The 17,273-nt window shown below is 35.8% G+C and overlaps 1 pseudogene; it reads right to left on the reverse strand.

Moving 5' to 3' along the window:
* Nucleotides 1-7,492: 7,492 nt before the first annotated feature.
* On the reverse strand, nucleotides 7,493-8,387 carry LOC102129804 (high mobility group protein B1 pseudogene; annotated as a pseudogene).
* Nucleotides 8,388-17,273: the final 8,886 nt, after the last annotated feature.

Genomic DNA, 17,273 nt, shown 5'->3' on the forward strand with positions numbered 1-17,273 from the left:
AATTTAAAATATATACCAGTGTATATACTTGACAGAAAAATAATCTTCCAAGTAAAACCTTAGAAAGGCAAAACACAAAAGCATGATTCTTGGTGAAAAGCTATCCACTGAGAGAAGACAGGAGACTGCTCTTTTTCCACATTTCTACCAAACACACTCTTTTCTCTTTTGGTTGGGACAGCTGAAGCTTTGGAGTACATTCTTCTAATGGGTATGACAAGTTATCTTTTCCAGCATCTGTTCCTATTTTGGTGTGCATTCCTATACCGCAGATGCTGGAAAGCTAACGCTTTATTTTCACAAATGAGGTGCACTTATTCAAAACTTGTATTGAGAGTGATTTTGGTAGGAAAAGAGAACATTGCATAGAAGCCATTCATTTTGTTGATATAGAACTGGAATAAATATTCATAGCAGACTTCTGATCCTAAGATCAAGGCTAAAGTGGTGCAATGAGGTAAGCAGCAATTGGAGAGCAGTTGTCTGATTCCCCAACTTCTTAAATGTGCTGGTGGTAGCAGCTTCCTCAGCAGACCAGTTCTGTGGTGTTTCCTGTGAATCAATGCTGGAGATTCAGAGAAGAGCCCCTTCTCCAACCCTTCAAAATGTTCATAAGTGCAATCACTGTATTAAATATTGTTGCACTTAAAATGTAGCAAATATTGTCTGATGCATGAACTAAAGTCTGAGTTGAAATAGAGCTAACATGGATGAGAATGGACAAAGAGCTGGAGTGCATCGAATCTGCTGCCTGTAGCAGAATGGCATTTAACAGTCTACCTTGGAGAATAATTTGAAAGTATCCTAAGTCTAGAACTCATTGTTCTTTACAGTAGTAAGTTTTATATAACAAATTATATCTATATATACATATATATATTCACCATATTATTAGAACAAAGGAGAAAAATTCCGTGATCATTTGTTAAAAAAAAGAAAAAGAAAAAATGAAAAAACTCAACACCCAATCATGAGACAAACCGTCAGCTAACAAAAAATAGGAGGCGACATTCTGATAAGGGTTCTTCAGAAAAATCTACCAATCTTTGTGTAAGTTCTGATGATACTACATGATAAAAGATTAGATATTTTCCACATAAATTGAGGAAGAAGACAAGAATGTCCCATTTCATCATGCCCTTTCAAGACTGTACAGAAAGTCCGAAGTGTAGTAAAGCAATTAAAAGGAATAAACATCATGAAAATAAAAAAAAAAGTAAAACTTTTTTATTTGCAGATGACAAAATTTGAATAGAAAATCTAGGTAATACACAACCAAAAGAGTAAGTCTAAGGGTGAATTTATCAAAGACATAGTGTAAAATATCAATATACAAAGTCATGTATAGGTCTATTTTCTAGCGCCAAACAATTGGAGAATGATTTTGAAAAAATAAGGTAGCATAATAATAAAAATAAAGTATTAAATATAAGTTTAACAAAAAATGTGGAAAACTCTAAACATAAAACTATAAAACATTCATGAGAGAAAATAAAATCTAAATAAATAAAGAGATATATAATGCTAATAGATTGAAAGACAATGTTATGAAGATATCAATTCTCCCCAAACTGATCTGTATGTTTAATGCAATCTCATTCAAAATTTCAACTTTTAAAAATGGACATGTCTATTCTAAAAGTTATATAAAATGCTAAAAAGACATAGTCATTGAAACAATCTTTACTAAAGAAGAAAGTAATGGAAGTTGACTTGCCGTAAAGCTACAGTAATCAAAACAATGTAGTATGAAAATATGATGAGATAAATAGTTCAGTGGAGCAGAAGAGAGTTCATTAATAGACTCATGCATAAAAAGTCAATTGATTTTCAACAAAGTCATGTGACAATTTAATTTTAAAAAGAATGCCATTTCAACAAACGGTGCTGCAACATGAATAAAAAACAAGGTACCTCAAACCCCAATGCTCAACATACAAAAGTTATACATTTTTTATGAAAAAATATTAAGGTAAAATCTTCACCACCTTGGGGTGGGCAAAGATTTTTTAGAGAGGACACACACAAAAAGTAATCATAAAATAAAAAACTGATAAATTGAACATTAAAACTTAAAGCATCTACTCACCGTTAAGAAAAGAAATTATTCACAATACATATGGACATAATAAAGGAACTGCTTCCAGAATATCTTTTAAAAACTGCAATGAAACAGTACTACAAAAAAGAAACAAGAGACAAATTTTTAAAAGAAGACAAGACTTTGATGACACTTCACAAAAAATATATTAGCAGTAAGTACATGAAAATGTGTTCAACATCATCAGACATCTGATGCTGTAGGTCGTTTTCCCTGAGAATTAGACTTTGAGGTGGAAGTCAAAATGTTACATGTTTAAAGGAGGGCTCTTTGGCTAAACACCTGTGGAAAAAGGAAAATAAGTCAGATTTCTCAGGGGAGGCATTAGGCAGCCATGCTTAGACAGCAAAAATCTCATGTGAATTCCCCATGAGTGGATCTGAAGCTGGAATGGTCCATCAGAGTTATCCCAAGTTGGAGCAAGAGGCTAGACCTTTGTACTCCTCCAGTGAACAGACTTCATTGGAAGAGGCCTGTTCCCAGGAACAACAAAAGACACACGGACTCACAGGAAGTAGCTCTCTTAAGTAGAAGACATTTCCCAGAGAGTGCAGTTCTGGGAAGTTGAGGACTGGGAGCAGATAACATTCACAACCGGGGACGTAAGTGCTTCATTTCTGAAGAGGAGAAATAGGGTAACACGTGGTATCATCCACTATTTACTCATTGTGCCTTTTAGTTCTACTTTTCGACATAAGCTCTGGGAGTAGTTCCACCTGGATTCCAATGGGCCTCTTTCCCTGGGGGGAACTTAGAAAAGGAAAGTAAATGAAGCAATCCCCCATCACAGCAGCTGTTCTTAAGGCTATAACTAAATATCATCATCTCCCTCTACCATACATTCTCTATTCTCCTTACCCTTAGCCAGTAATTCTGTTGGTCTAAGTGGCCTTCCTATATACCTGAGGGGTTTGAGCTTCCATTCACCTTGCTCTTCTATGGCTGTTTCTATTGCACTTGTCTTTTTATTGTTACCTACATGGGTCACTAGATCACATGGGGACCGCATATATTCTTCTCTTCCCTCAACATTAACAGCAGCCTTAATTCTTCCTGATGATCACAGTCAATTATCCCTTCCATAATGCTGGCTTTCTTAACTTGCTTGCAAGCCCCTTGACCCAAAAAGCTTAATTAAGTTCCTGGTTGGTGGCCATGACAGAAAGTTTACCGGTTCTCTTGTTTCTCCTGGTGTAAGTTTTCCCTTTTGGGGGAGTAAGAATGTTTATACCTACGGAGCTCGATGTTGTGAAGTTGGGAAAAGCAATTTCCTCAAATAGGACACTAGAGGCAACAGTCATCAGAGCTGCTCACACTTCTGTCCCCTGGTTCCCAGACCCTGTATTTTATTATTTGAGGACTCTCCACTTTAGAATGGTAATTGATAGTGTACTCTTCATTCTGGAGGATAATCGTCCATGCTTGCAGTGTATCATCTCTAATCTGAGTCTCAGCTTTGCATTCAATAGGCCATCTCATCACTCTCATAGGCTGTCAGCTTCTTTGAGATACAAGATGTAATCAGACCAGTGAACTTCAAGATCCTGTGCCCATTTCTGCATCTCCTTAGCTGTTCATTGGATTTCTTGTCCTGATCAATGTAATTCAATGTTAGACTCCTAAGTTAGTGGAACAAGCACACTGAGCACTTGCATAGGAGATGGTAACTGGGAACCTCTGGATAGAAAAGGGAAACCCATATTCAGAATTGTGCCAGTTTCAGTCAAAATAAATTGCTGCACCTTTCATGGCAAAAGGGGCCCCAGGGAGTAAACTTGCCAGCAAAAGGCTGGTAAATCCCTTCCAGTGGGATGCTGAATCAGTGATTATGTGTTGGGCTTATTTGCTGGGAAGTAAATATTTAACAGTGTCAGTATAGTTATCAGCTATGGTGAATGGGAGCCTGGCCTGTTGGGCCCATGTCTAGGCCCCATCTCTTCCACCATACCTACCATATTCAGACATCCATTATGTCAGCACAGGGGTAGCTGATGCAGAAGCTAGGCTAGGGCCACTAGCAGAATCATGCTGTTTAGTGTGTTATTGAATCCCTTCTGAGATGAATACTACCTAGTAGACAATGAGATGTTGTACATTGCATTCCTTGCCAGCAGATCAGTCCACATGCCTATAGTCCAAACCTCCTTGCCTCTGATTTTCCAATCTTTTCTTTTCATATCGCCAGGCCAAACAACCAGAGCAATTGCTTTCACTCATGATTGTACTCTCAGCTGTCTACTCTTCTGCCCAAAATTGACAATCAAATTCACCATCCGTAATGCCTTTGAGGAGGATTTCCTCTTACTTCTGTCTTTCAGAACTACCCCTGAGTGGAACCAAAGTGCAACTTCAGTTTTTAGCTTGCACACACATAATGAACTGAACCATCTGTGAACCAAACTTTTTAAAATTTCCTTCTGTATTAGTTAGGGTTATCTAGAAGGACAGGATAAATAGGATATATATATATATATATATATATATATGAGAGTTTATTAAGGAGTATTGACTCACACAATCACAAAGTGAAGTCCCACAATAGGCCGTCTGCAAACTAAGGAGCGAGGAAGCCAGTCCAAGCCCCAAAACCTCAAAAGTAGGGAAGCCGATAGTGCAGCCTTCAGTTTGTGGCTGAAGGCCCAAGAGCACCTGGCAAACCACTGGTATAGGTCCAAGAGTCCAAAAGCTGAAGAACTTGGAGTCTGACGTTCGAGGGCAGGAAGCATCCAGCACGGGAGAAAGACGGAGGCCGGAAGACACAGCCTGTCTAGTCCTTCCACGTTCCACTGCCTGTTTTTATACTAACCACACTGGCAGTTGAGTAGATGGTGCCCACTCAGATCACAGGTGGGGCTGCCTCTCCTAGTCCACTAACTCAAATGTTAATCTCCTTTGGCAACACCCTCACAGACACACCCAGGAACAATACCTTGCATCCTTCAATCCAATCAAGTTGACACTCAATATTAACCATCACACCTTCCCTATCAGCTGGTCATAAGGGATGCGCATCCCATGTGGTCATAGGCATAAACTGAAGGGTGGATGTCTGGGTCACATGGGGATGCAACTGTTTTATTTCTTCCAGCCATGGTTATGTCTGAACTAAGATTAACAACTTCCATGTTACGATGGGTTGCTGCTGGGCCTCTCAATCTTGTGACTTGTTGAAGTTGACTGAATGCAGATGGAAATGGGCAATTATGGCCTCATGGTCATATCATGAACCATGGTCAGGCATTCCAATTCTCCACTGAGACTCAGCAGCATATCAGGTGCTTTTTCACAAAAGGCATATAATTTTTCACTAAAAATTACGCAGCCTTGCTTCAGAATCTGAGGAGTCTACATTGGGCTTGCTGTAAAACTACTCCTGCATGTTTCTTCAGATACTGTTAATATTATAGGGTATTCTTCATGACAGTGTTTATATGAATCAAGTGGTACTGTTACATAAGCCACAGCCTGAGACTGATTCAAAGCCTTTCTTGCTCTGGAAACCACTGAAGCTGGTGAATTGAAAGGCATTTCATTTCACTTTTTGTATGAGCCGGAACTGTAGTTCTGGTATGGATTAAGTTGTCTTAATGACCTAGCAGCATGTCAGGCATTGCATTTTCTTTACCATGTGGTACAGCAAGATGCAAAAATCTGTCCTGTACTTTAGAAGAGATGTCGTGGTATACCAGAACTACTGGATCCTTAACTACTTAACCAAGTCTTTATGGTTCAACTCTCATTCTATGGAGAATATATTTCTTACCAAGGCCTTCAACCAACTTGACAATTTCTGCTCATCTAATTTTATTTTCTTGAGGTCATGAATATACTGGACTGGGATGATGATACCACTGACATCCACCACGATTTTTCTGGTCTTTGTAGGGACAAGATTGGTGAACAAAATGGGAATATAATTGGGACCACACTCCTGCATTTTTAGGTATTTAAGGGTGGCACCAAACCCTGTAATTCCTCACAAGGATTGAATATGCTTTTGTTTGCTATCTTAGAGGGATAACTATTGAGTAAATGAGTTATTCTATTGATATCATTATAATTTTTTATGTCAATCAGGCTCAAAATTTGATACTACTCTTCCCCACATCTAATGAGTCACCAGATCTTCTAAACTAACTCCGAAAAATTCAAAACCCCTCCCCTTTGCTCAATCATTATTTTTTTTAAAAAAAAAAAACCTCTGCAAGTATTAGTTTATTAGTATCATCCAGGACTCAGATGTTCAGTATTCCTCCTGAAATTACATAAACCAATGCAAATGGAAAGAATCTAAGTCAAAATTATATAACAAAACAGCACTCCATCACAAAAGCATGTAAAATTACAAGAATGCTATTTTAAAATACTGGCACTTTAAGAAAATGATAATCTCGAAAACCACAAAATTGTCAAATTGTTCCCTAAACTGCTAAACTGTTTTGTAAAGAAAAATCATTCAAATAAATTGAATAATTCATACTGAGATGCAAAGTTTAAGTGTCTTCTTTCCTCCTATCTACTTGGATTTATAAAGGGGCAAACCATAATATAGGAAAATATACCCTATTTTGAATGTGGCATCTTCATTTTAAAAGCTGACCCAATTAATTAAAAATACTTGTAATGGAAAGTCTTGTTTCCTGAGCAGTCCATATTGAGATAAATGGGAAAAGACATCTGCAGCCAGCATTTTCATAGTCTTCGCTGAGACTAATGTCAACAAAAAATTTAATATGGCAGTCTTGTATTTTAAGCTCATGCTTTTGGGGATACATTTTCAGGTCTTCTTTAATGTGGGAACTGCAAACTTTAACTGCCATTGCATGGTAATGGCAGTTAAAGAATAGAGTCCTCATGTAAAAGTTAGGACATATTTTTCTATTAGTCCTTCAAGGACAGACTTTCAAAATGTTTGATTCTAATAATCCCATGCTTTGAGTAGATTGATTACTCTTCAGTTTGTAAATGTAAGTGGGCTATGTGAAATTTCTTAACTGATCAAGATTTTGGATGTTCAGTTATGCATGAAAACTATCTCAATTTAACTTTACCCCTATTATGGTATGCAGGGTGTGTAGACAAAACTTATTATTAGCTAACTATATGAAAGGATAAACACTGTAATAATTCATGTGATTCAAAATGGGCAAAAGCAAAAGACTAACTTCTCCTCAAGAAGAAAAATTTCACACCTATGAAAAGGACAATATCAAAAGGACAATATCACTTTTTTTTTTCTTTTTTTGCAATTACAGAGTGGTATTCAGTTAATAGAACAACAATTATTTCGTATAAGCTGCATCAGAGACAACCGAAAATGAAAAAACTACCATCCCCATATATAACTAATTTGTGCTGTGCACCAACAAGAACCTGCTTTAAATTTCCATGCCAATTTACAACCCCCATACTGTACCAGGCAAGGTTAGTGGCTATTGAAAATACCACCAGGACAGGGCTATCTAAAGACATATTCGGTAGTGTGTTAACTATACAAAAAAAAGATACTGTGCAGTTTAAAAACAAATCTTACACAGCCTTACATTTCAATTTTTTTCTTTAAAAAGAGTGAGTTGTGTACAGGGGGGTTCAATGGTTTGTAGACAAGAAAAAAAACTGCGCTAGAACCAACTTATTCATCATCATCCTCTTCTTCTTCATCTTCATCTTCATCTTCCTCCTCATCCTCTTCATCTTCTTCATCTTCCTCCTCTTCCTTCTTTTTCTTGCTTTTTTCAGCCTTGACAAACTCCCTTTTTTGCTGCATCAGGCTTTCCTTTAGCTCAATATGCAGCAATATCCTTTTTGTATTTTTCCTTCAGCTTCGCAGCCTTCTTTTCATAAGGCTACTTGTCATCTGCAGCAGTGTTATTCCACATCTCTCGCAGTTTCTTCGCAACATCACCAATGGACAGGCCAGGATGTTCTCCTTTGATTTTTGGGCGATACTCAGAGCAGAACAGGAAGAGGCCAAAGGAGGCCTCTTGGGTGCATTGGGATCCTTGAAGTTCTTTTTTGTCTCCCCTTTGGGAAGGATATAGGTTTTCATTTCTCTTTCATAACGGGCCTGTCTGCCTTTGCCATATCTTCAAATTTTCCTTTCTTTTTAGCAGACATGGTCTTCCACCTCTCTGAGCACTTCTGAGAAAACTCTGAGAAGTTGACTGAAGCATCTGGGTGCTGCTTCTTGTGCTCCTCCCGACAAGTTAGCACAAAAAAATGCATATGATGACATTTTGCCTCTCGGCTTCTTAGGATCTCCTTTGCCCATGTTTAGTTATTTTTCCTCAGCAAGGCACCGAGTCGCCCAGCGCCCATCTGGCTCTCACTTGCCCCTGCGCTATCACTATGGAGCTCAATGTACTGCAATGGCTGTCACTCAATCATTATTATTATTGTACTAGTTCAGGTATTTATGTCTTTTTTTCTAGGTTATTATGTAAAACTTTTGTTTATATTCAAGCTCTTTCCAATCCAATTTATTATCTTAATGCAATATTCTTTTTTCAAAACCTTCCCCATACTCAAAAGATATTGGCTATTTGTAGTCTATAAAAACCTAGAGACTGTAAATTCCTCCACAGTTCATATCTGTCATTAAGCCTGGATCTGCTCACCGAAATGCTTCAATCCTGGGATTATGGTTAGATATGTTAGTGGTGCCACATATTTGAGTTACCAGTGGTGATTCCTTACAGGTCTGCAGCAACCTCAATTCTTGCCTCCTCTGAAGAAAGAATTTGATGGAGGAGCATAAGACTGAATAAGAGACCAAGGCAAGCTTTAGAGAAGGAGTGAAAGTTTATTAACAAGCTTTAGAGCAAAAATGAAAAGAAAGTAAAGTACATTTGGAAGACGGCCAAGTGGACATCTTGGAGGACAAGCGTGGGATTTGACCTTTTGATGGGGGTTTTAGATGTCAGCATACTTCCAGGATCTTGTGTCCCTTCTCCCCTGATTCTTCCCGTGGGGTGGGTTGTCCACATGTGCAATGGCCTTGTGGAGGGAATGCACATGTGGAGGGGAGCATGCACAGTGTGTTTAGTGGAGTTGTATGCATGTTCACTTGAGGCATTCTTCCATTACCAGTGGAATGTCCCTGGAAGGTAATGTACCTGTTAAACTCCGCTATTTTACCTTTTAATGCACATGCTTGAGCACACCCACTCAACTCCTGGCATCTTATCCAGAAGCTGCTTATCACTAGTTTCAGGCCTTTTCTTTTTTTTCTTTTTTTTCTTTTTTTTTTCTTTTTTTTCTTTTTTCTTTTTCTTTTTTTTTTTTTTTTTTTTTGAGATGGAGTCTCACTCAGCTGCCCAGGATAGAGGGCAGTGATTTGATCTTGGCTCACTGCAAACACTGTCTCCAGGGTTCAAGTGATTCTCCCATCTCAACCTCCCTAGTAGCTTGGATTACAGGCAGCCGCCATCATGCCCGGCTAATTTTTGTATTTTAGTAGAGGCGGGGTTTCACCACATTGGCCAGACTGGTCTTGTCCTAACCTCAGGTGATCCGCCTGTCTCGGCCTCCCAAAATGCTAAGATTACAGAAGTGAGCCAGCACGCCTGGCCTGTTTCAGGTATTTTCTACCTATGGGGACAATGCCTTTCCTTGGTGCTGGCTGCAACCAGTTATTATTTGAGAGAGACAGTTAGCAACCGCCTGACTATCACCTGATGGGCACCTAACATTCCTAGTTGGTGGTGAGGGGGCGTCCCTTGCCTGACTACCTACTGTAACAGAGATCATATATCGTTCTATGGTGAAAAATGACAGCTGAAAGTGAAATTTACATTTAGATCAATTTCAGCTCAATTCTAAAAAGATATTTTAGGGAAGTAGAAATACTTTATTCCAGAAGATATTATTTAGTTACACAGAAGAACTTAAGACACAGAGTGATACTATATATGGAATAATGGGAAGGGTTATTCTGCTTTCTGACAGAAGTTGAATTAGATTAACTGGAATATCTTTTTGAATTAAATGTCTGTGAAACTTTTGATAACATCTTAAAAATTCAAATTTTCCATTTTATACTTTAAGGAAATATTTAACTGTGCTCTTCTTAATGCTTCCAAAATGAAGTATTTTCATTCTCAACACCCTATGCTGGAGTTATTTAATTCAAACAGAAAGAAAAGAAAAGAAAGCCTCAGAGTTCATAAGAATGCTGTGATGAGTGTGATAACATGTTATCTACAGCCTTTGAGCCCTTTGAAGATAAGCTGTTGAATAATGTCACTACATTATTATTACAGTTAGAATATAAATACAGGTTTAGCATCTTGTCAAGATAATACAACTATCAAAAGACTACAAAGTGAGAAATTCACTTGTGCAATTTTAAAGGAATGAGGCAAGATTCAAAAGATAAAATCAAACAAAAGATACCGTATTTTATTATCTTTATATATCCTTTTCATAAAAATAAGTCATAAGAATATACATAAATAGATTAATTAATTTTAAATTTAAGTTTAGTTGCCTATTACTTTATGTGGGAGAGTATTTTGAGCAGTCCAAATGACCTTAATTGGAATAAAATTGTTCAACTGATTTATTTACATTTAGATGAATATCAGTTTTTAAACTGGACATTTCTCTAACATTTGTGTTAAAACTAAAAATTAGTCATAATTATTATGTCTCTATGTTTCAGTTAATTAAATATTATGATTACTATAAAAAAGAAATGATTTTAGTATTTTAGCATTATTGCCTTTAAAGCAATTTTTTTCACAGTGTATAGTCCTTTGATGGAAGTCATTTGGGTTATTCCTCAAAACTAAACAATTGCTTAATTACCCCAAGGCACAGAATCCACACTACAATTTTAAAACATCAAAATGGGAAAAGTAATTAGTCTCTTGAGTATAATTAATCCGTCTACTAAGAATTGGGCCAAATTGTAGTTTAGTGTTCTCTAGAATTCGGAAGCCAATTTTAATTACACTGCAACGCTGAACTTGAAGCTTGTGGACTTTGGCTCTAAAAGTAAGTTAAATATTTATATTTACTGTGGGCTTGACAAAACAGAGGGCACATGGAAAGGAAGGTTTTACTTCCAAAGTGAGACATCTACAGCAAAACTTCAGGATTGTTTATTCTTCTTTTATAAGCTAGATATTGTTTAAGGACCATAGAGTGTTTGATAGGCATTTCATAAAGCAGATGCAGTTTCTTTCTACTGCACTTTCATTGACAAATATCAAGTACAGAGTTACTGGATATTAACACAGAGAAAAAGACATAAAAAACTAATAATTTTTACAGTAAACTTTAGAGAAAGAATGTTATTAGCAGCAGAAATGGTGCACTTTGCAAAATATCTATGCATCAAATGATTATTTCAGCAAATGATCACTTCAGCAAATGATCAACTCAACAAAACATTTGTTCGCTGTATTTACTTAATTTAGTAATGCAATGTTTTTAAGAATGCATGAATTTCTCATTAATTCACACTGTTTTAATATCTTTCAAAGGTTTCTACAGAATTTTCAATTTGTAGTAGCAGTTTAAGAAATGTATTTGACAAAAGCTAAGGGCTATAGGAAAGTTTAAATTTCCTTTCAATATATTTGGTATTCATAAAAGCCTATTTGTTTTCACCTGTGGCCTAAATTTAAGCATCACTTTACAGTGTTCAGTCTGTGCTAATATATTGTGAATCATTTGCAATATAATACTTATGTAATAAGCCATGTATCATTACCAAGATGCCTTCTACAATTTTTCAAGTAAGAAATTGTTTCTCATATCTATATCACTCAGAAGTGAAAATATACTGAGCTTCATTTATTTCTTATATATTACCTGTATTTCAAATTTTTAAAGAATTTCTAAGCAAAGCCTTCCTTTGCTCTTTTGCATGCATGGCTAATGTACATAGAATTAAAGATACAAATAGTGCTGCAAATTTAATTAATATAGTAATCCTTTCTAGGAAAATCCCTAAAAATAAACATAATAAAGATGGCAGGGGATATATCAAAAACAAACAAATATTTACTGAGGCATGTAGAGAAAATACAAACAAATGAAAGCCACATTCCTTTCCTGACTAGGAAGATGAAATGCAAACTTTACTTCCCTCTGTGATCATTGAAACACTTTATGTGAAAAATAACGTAAAACAAAGTCAAACTGGCATTGTGGATGAGAGTATTTATTCACTCGTGTATGGAGGTTCAGAAGAAAAGTGAAATTCAAGGTTGGCTTAATTTGTTGACTTAATTATGTCTAAAATCTATTTATTTTTAAATATTTTCTTACTGGCATGTTTTTAGCTTTATTCTAAAGCTAAAATTGACTTTTTTCCTGATTGCAAGTCAATTGCCAAAACCTCCCTGAGCTAGAATATTCCTCATCCTCATGGTGGGCAATTTGGGGCAGGGCATGGAGAGAGAAGAAGAGAGAAAGACAGCTGTATCTCTCTTACAAACTTCAAGCAAAAATCCTGAAATCCATTCTAATTGGCTAACCTTAAATTATGTGGCCAGTTCTTAACTAGTCACTACAATGAAGAAAGTGCCAGATGCTGATTAATTTAAGCCAATAAAGAGCTACCTTCGGAATGGAAACCAAATTTCTTGGCAAGTATTCAAGAATAATAATAGAAGTGAGGTTGGAAATAAAAATAAAATGCTCTACACATTTTCCAAATTAGTTGTTATTTACCATATAGGCATTTAAATTAAGTGGTGTTGGGAGAACTTGAGAAATTTGTTCTAATTTCATCTAGAAAAGTATCTCTAAATTCAAATGTTTATAAGGTCAAAGTAGTTAAACTAACAAAATCAAGTCAAATGAAAGTGCATTTATAATATGCAAAGACAGGGTAAACCTGTTTTTTATTTCCTAACTTGGACACTATAAGAGTAATTATTAGTCTAGGTAAGAGTTACAACCTAGACCATCCCATGCAAATCTGAATATATATATATACACACACACACACACACACACACACGTATATGTGATATATATATAATATTATTATCCTGTCTCTCAAGAGCACTCTCTCAGCACGTGCCAATTATTGCCATATAAGAAATAGTCTCAGCATTGCTGGATTTTCTGATCTTTCAGTAGGAAAAAAAATCCGATTTTTATATGAATTATTCTAATTTTAAAATATTGCTTTAATTAAAAAATAGCTGGAAAATATTTGTTGTTTTTCAACCTTTGTTCTAGGAAGTAAATGAATACAAATAGCTTTTGTTATTTGAAGAAAAAAGGCACAAAACTAAGTATATTGCCAAATATTAAAACACATAAAAACCACAGTAATTGAAGCAGTGTGGTATTGATGTAAGAATAGGGAGATAAATTAATGAAAAATAAAACACAAGTCAGAAACAGAGCCAACAATATGTAAGCATTCAGTATGGTCATCATACAAAAGTCATTTGCCCAGTACATTTTTTTGTCTCCATTTCCACAGTCACTACCCTGATCTCAGCCACCATCATTTCTCACCTGGATTCCTAATAAAGTCTCTGAGCTGCACTTTTTATCTACTCATATTACTCTTCAATCTATTCTACATATTATGGCTAGAGTTTTGAAAATTACAAACCTGAACTTACTATTTCTTTCTTAAAGTACATCAATAACTTTTCATTGTTTAAGTACAAAGAAAAAATTTCTTCATGCCTGTTATGAAATTCACAGAATGGCCCTTACCTGCTCTTATACTTCAACTTGTCCAGCTCTCTCATCTGTAGGCTCTATTTTCAAGCCTGGTAAGTTTGAGATGCTTAATATACATGTAAATCAGAGGTATTGAATAAAAAAAATGTTATATGCAAGTCGTGAGTTCAAGAAAGACTGTTAACCTAGATGCATAACCCTGAGAAACATTAATGTTCTTATGTGCTTAAAGCAGTGAAACTGAGTTTACTTAAAGAATATACATAGATACAGAAGATTAGAACTCAAATATCTAAAGAAAACATGCTCTATAGCACAATGCAATAATACTATTCAGCCTTTTTAAAGAAGTAAATTCTGTCACTTGTGACAATATGGATAGAATTGAAGAACATTATGCTAAGTGAAATAAGCCAGGCACAGAAAAGTGAATACCACATGTTCTCACTTCTATGCAGAATCCAAAACCATTGAACTCATAGAAGCAGAGAGTAGGATGGTGGTTACAGTAGCTGCAGATTGAGAGAAATGGGGAAATGATGGCCAAATGGTAAAAAATACCAGAAATGAGGAATATATTTTTTAGTTCTATTACACAGCATGGTAAATATGGTTAATAATAGAGTACTATACATTTCAAAATTGCTGAGAGTAAATTTCTAATGCTCCCACTGCAAAAAGAAGTTAAGTATTTGAGATGATGGATATGCTAACCAACTTCACATAATAATTCACATTGTTTTTATGAAACATAGCATCACTTTGTACCCCATAAATGCATATCCTTATAAATTATCAATTTAGAATTAAAAAAATAAAATTATAAAAGCAAATATAAAAAAAAAAAAGAAGTCAAAGTCCTGATTGCTGTAGCATCCAACATTCAGAGGTTAGAAAAATGAAAAAAGAAAAAGCAGAGTAAAGTGAGAAGAATTTCCCAGTAAAGCAGGAAAGAAACCAGTGTCATTTTTTGGAAATAGATGAGGAATAAAAGAAGGTACAGTCCCTATCATATGTCAAGAAAAAGACATACATTTATGAAAATTGAAAATGACAAAAAAAGCTGTTGTATTCACAAAGTATGTTACTATCTATATAGAAAATCCAATGGAATCTAAAATGTTTGTAAATAATGCAGAAATCTAGCAACTTAAATATGCAATGAATATACAAAAATCAATGTTTTTCTGTCTGTAACAAAATTGAAAAAAACATAGTTTTGCAAGGATTCTACTTGACATAGTAACTTCTTTTTTTTTTCTCAATCTCAACTCAACTGACTCTTTCAACTCAATCTCTTTTTCTTTCCACGCTTTCTGTATGTGTATGGGTGTGTATCACAGGCATATCTCTGATAAAATGTGAGTATGATCTTTATAGGCAAATTACAAAATTGTATTGAGATATATTACATAGAAATGTATTGAAATATACCACATTGATGTGGTATATAGAAATGTTAATATCTTTGAAACTATCAATTATCTTCAATTACTCTATACATTCACAATATTCTAAACAAAATCTCAGTAGTTGTGAAGTATTTGGAGGAACTTGACAAGCATAACTTAAAACATATGTAGAAATGAAAAAAAAACTAAGAATAGCCAAAAATTTGCAACACTGGCTTCAGTAAAAGTATTAAACCAATATAGTATTGGAATAAAAATCACAGATATGTGTTTATGGAATTTTTATAGATGACAGAATTGGCATTTCAGTTCAGAAAAGGATGGAGTAGTATTTAATAATTTGTAATATAATACTTATCAATGGTGGGACTGGGAATAGATCTCTATGTTGATATCAAAATAAATTCCTCACGCCTTAAGCACTTAAATGTAAAGAGAAACATTTTAGAACTCTCAAAAGAAACCATACAAGAATATATTATTTTCTCACAATAGTTTAAAATACATTAAACAAGACCAAAAAACACAGTACATAAAATATTGCTAATTCATGTACATTCATATTCAGAGTACTGTTCTTTAAATCATAAGAAAAAACTATCACAAACTAGGAAGGACATATAGAAGAAATAGAAGCACAAAATGTTAATACACCAAATATATAAAGAAAAACAACAGAAACTCCATGGGATAATATGTCAAAGATATCAACTGGCCATAAATAAATAAGGACAGCCTGTGACCAACAAATATATGAAAATATGAAGAATCTCACTAGTAAGAGCTCAATAAGAACTCTAAATTTTACTTTCATTAGTTTGGCAGGAAGTAAAAAGTGTATCAATATCAGGCGTTTATAGACATGGAGCAACAAGAAACACCACCTGGCTTTGCTAGGAAATTAATTATATAAAACCAAACTGAGAATAATTTGCCCCTATTGTACAGAAAACTGCATATTTACTGTAAGACTCAATAATTTTACTCTTAATTATAAACTCTAGGGAAACTCTTGCACACAAACACAAAGAAACATACATAAGAATATTCATAGAATTTCTGGTTGTAAAACAAAAGAAAATGGAGGGCCGGATGCTGTGGCTCACTCCTGTAATCCCAGCGCCTTGGAGATGGAGGCAGAAGGATTGCTTGAGCGCAGGAGCTCGAGACCAGCCTGGGCAACAAAGTGTAACTTCATCTCTACCGAAAATAAATAAATAAATAAATAAATAAATAAATAAATTCAATTAGCCAAGTGTGGTGGCTTGTGCCTGTGCTCCCAGTGAATCAGGAAGCTGAAGCAGGAGGACTGCTTGAAACCAGGAGAGTGAGGTTGCTGTGAGCTTGTGTTCAAATAAGAGATGCTGGCAAGGTTGTGGAGAAAAGGGAACACTTATACACTGTTGATAGGTGTGTATATTAGTTCAACCACTCTCGAAAGCAGTACAGTGATTCCTCAAAGAGCTAAAAGCAGAGCTACCACCCAACTCAGCAATCCCATCACTGGGTATACCCAGAGGATACATAAATCATTCTACCATAAAGACTCATGCATGCAAATGCTCACTGCAGCACTATTCACAGGAGCAGACATGGAATAAAACTAAATGCTCATCAATGACAGATGAGATATTTTAAAATGTGGTACATACACACCATGGACTGTGATACAGTCATATAAAAGCAAAAAATCGGCTGGGCATGGTGGCTCACGCCTATAATCCTAGCACTTTGGGAGGCCGAGGCAGGCAGATTGCTTGTGCTCCAGAGTTCGAGATCAGCCTGGGTAACATGGTGAAACCCCATCTGTACTAAAATACAAAAAATTAGCCAGGCGTGGAAGCATGAACCAGCAGTCCCAGCTACTCAGGAAGCTAAGGCAGGAGAATTGCTTGAAACCAGGAGGCAGAGGTTGCCGTGAGCCGAGATCGCCCCACTGCACTCCAGCCTGGGCAACAGAGCAAGACCCCATCTCAGGAAAAAAAAAAAAGAGAGAGAGAGAAGAAAAGAAAAAGATCATGTCTTTTGGAGGAACAGGATTAAGCTGGAGGCCATTATTCTCAGCAAACTAACACAGGAACAGAAAACCAAATACCACATGT

The sequence above is a fragment of the Macaca fascicularis genome, chromosome 4 (genome assembly GCF_037993035.2).
Source record: "Macaca fascicularis isolate 582-1 chromosome 4, T2T-MFA8v1.1".
NCBI classification, from domain to species: Eukaryota; Metazoa; Chordata; class Mammalia; order Primates; family Cercopithecidae; genus Macaca; species Macaca fascicularis.